Here is a 2,962-nt window from a genome sequence, read left to right as displayed (position 1 = left end):
AATTTGTCTTACTGCCCCAGCTCAAGTCAAATTTTGCATGAGAAGACAAAACTCAGTGAGCTATCGTAGATGGGACACTTCTCAGTAATTCCATAAGAAGCCTATTGAATAAAAGCACTTATACTCCTGTGTTTTTGCACTGCATGGACTGGCCCAGTATCTAGTATCAATAGGCTTAACTAGTATTACATAAATAACTGATAAAATATGAATCATTTTTTGAATGTGAACATTAGCAGACCATGCAAATGAAAAATTCCCTGAAGTTTTTATGGATATCAATCTTTCCAACACCAACAATTTGGACAATGGAAATGCAAATAAGTATTTGAAAATTACACCAATTGAGGATGATAAGCTAAGAATTTCATCAGTTTTCACATGAGAAGGACTCAAGATTGACCAGGATTCCTTTATATATCATCTATATTTTGACATTCAGTATACACACACACACACACACACACACACACACACGTGTATATATAGTATAAAATATATATATGTATATCTGATTCAGTTAATCATTTAATAAACTGCATGTGATTATAATATGCTTATCCAGGCTCGGTGGCTCAGCCTGTAATCCCGCGCTTTGGGAAGCTGAGGTGAGTGGATTGCCTGAGCACACGGGTTTGAGACCTGCCTGGGCAACTTGGCGAGACCTCATCTATACAATAAATCAAAAAATTAGCTGGGTGTGGTAGCGCGCGCCTGTAGTTCCAGCTACTTGGAAGGCTGAGGTGGAAGGGTCGCCAGAGCCCAGCAAGTCGAGGCTGCGATGACCAGGTGTGGCCACTGCACTCCAGTCTGGGCGACAGAGTGAGACTCCAACTCAAAAATAAATAAATAAATAAAATAATAATAATATTATGCTTTAGTCATTCCCAAGAAATACTGGGAATGACTTGTAATAAAATTTAAAAATAGTCCAAATAGAACGAACCCTTTACATTATTACTAAAGAGTACCATAGACAATTGCAGTCCAATCCACTGGGGACAAGAATGATCAGTAAAGGCAGTTGGCTCAGGTAAATCACAAGACCTTCTGCGTAGTCTGTTCTGCACTCACCCGATACCAGGTGATGTCACTTCATTTCTCACTGCTCCCCTTCCACCGTTTAGTGGTTTCCCTACCTCTAAAAGTTCTTCTCCAGTTTTGTAACAGCCCGAAGTCTAAAGAGTATAGTATAAAAAGCCCTGTCTTTATTCTCCCCCTGTCCCATTACAAATGCAGATATATCGAGTAAGAGCTTTATGAGGAATGTCAAAATAAGGAAGAATTGTATCAATCCTTAATGTTCTTAGGACTGATTCTGTACTAATGCAGTAATAAGCCACTAAAAACAAGTGTGCCATCTGAAAATTTCTTTCGCATTTTTTTCTCTTTATAAAATATGACAAACTAGTTACTTATATTGCTAATAACTAAAATAGTTGTAGACTTTTGAGCTCCTCTGTAAATGTTTATTGAATTAGCGAAGGAATTAAGCCAACCTAATATTCTGTACCTGTGTGAAAATGATGCTAATATCTGGCTGTCAATAAAATCAAGACTTCAGGCTGCAATTATTGAGGAACAGATATTAGCTCCACCATGATATGTCTTGTCACTTCTTCCATCTCTGATTGGAGGAATGAGTTATAATCTATCTATATTATGTAGGAAATGAACTAGAACATAGTAAACTTAAACCTGTTAACATAGATTCAATAATACTTTAAAACAATCTAACAACAACAAATGTCTGGTGACCTGATTGGTATGTAATATGTGCAGAGTGTTTTTAAAAATGAGTGAACCCTTGTAAACTATATAATCTAGTGGAGAGACAAGGAGTGTAAGTTTAAAGTAAATTTTAAAGTATCATTAGATGGCAAAATAACTGACATTCAAATGAAGGGCAATATTTAATTAATAATCTGAATTTGGAAATATGAGAGATTATAAGTGGTCTTCAGTTTTGTTCAGAGGCTTCAATAGGGTTAAATTCTCAAGTGGATTACATTTGGCTACTGAATTACTTAGCTAATTGCATATTTATAGTATACATTGTAATTACCAGGTATCTGATTATATATCATATTGCATCTGTGTCAATACTGAAAAACTTTAAAGTTGTAGTCCAAGAAGCTGTCAACTGCCGTTTCTGACAGAAAATTTGAAGTGGCTTCTTAATGACCACTCCAGATTTACTAATTCAAATTCTACCATCTCAGCATGAATGCAAACAGTTGAAATCCCATCTATACAGTTATGGTGCATAGATGCAAACTTCAATTTTCTCTCATGCTTTTGAAATATTAAATGAACGTGATATATGTAAATCAATATTAAATGTATTTTACATGTCTAATAAACATATGTATGTAGATAAAAATTATCTATGTGTTTTGTAATTATTGATGTTCAATTACTCACCAAAAGTTTAATAAATGTACCCTAGTGCTGTATATTTTATAAAACAATTCAGAAGATAGTTTCACAAAGCTGATATGTTGTTGAGATTTTTGTCCTTAATGAGGGTAATATCTATGTATCTTGTTCAGCCCAGTTATGGCATGATAAATGCTTGGTTCTGATAAGTGATTTTTTTTTAATTGAATATATAGGTCAATGCATACAACCAAAATTAAGGGCTTTATCTACTTGTTAGTTTAAGAATCTGACAGTCCAACTAAGAAGCCCAAACATGACGCTAATTCAGTCACGAGAAACATAAATGCCAAAACACCCAACCAACTCACTTTTTTGAAAATTTATGTTTAATGATCCAACATTGTTGAAATTGAACCACTGAAAAGGAGGAATAACTTGCTGTAGTTGCTGGTGTGTGTCAACTGTGTAATCAACAGGATTTTTTTTTTTTTTGAGTTGGAGTCTCATTCTGTTGCCCAGACTGGAGTGCAGTGGCCGCTCCCGGCCACCGCAGCCTTGACTTGCTGGGCTCCGGCGATCC

Source organism: Carlito syrichta, unplaced genomic scaffold (genome assembly GCF_000164805.1).
Source record: "Carlito syrichta isolate Samal-C Ts95f unplaced genomic scaffold, Tarsius_syrichta-2.0.1 Scaffold304729, whole genome shotgun sequence".
Taxonomy (NCBI): Eukaryota; Metazoa; Chordata; class Mammalia; order Primates; family Tarsiidae; genus Carlito; species Carlito syrichta.
Note: the sequence above shows the minus strand (reverse complement) of the source record.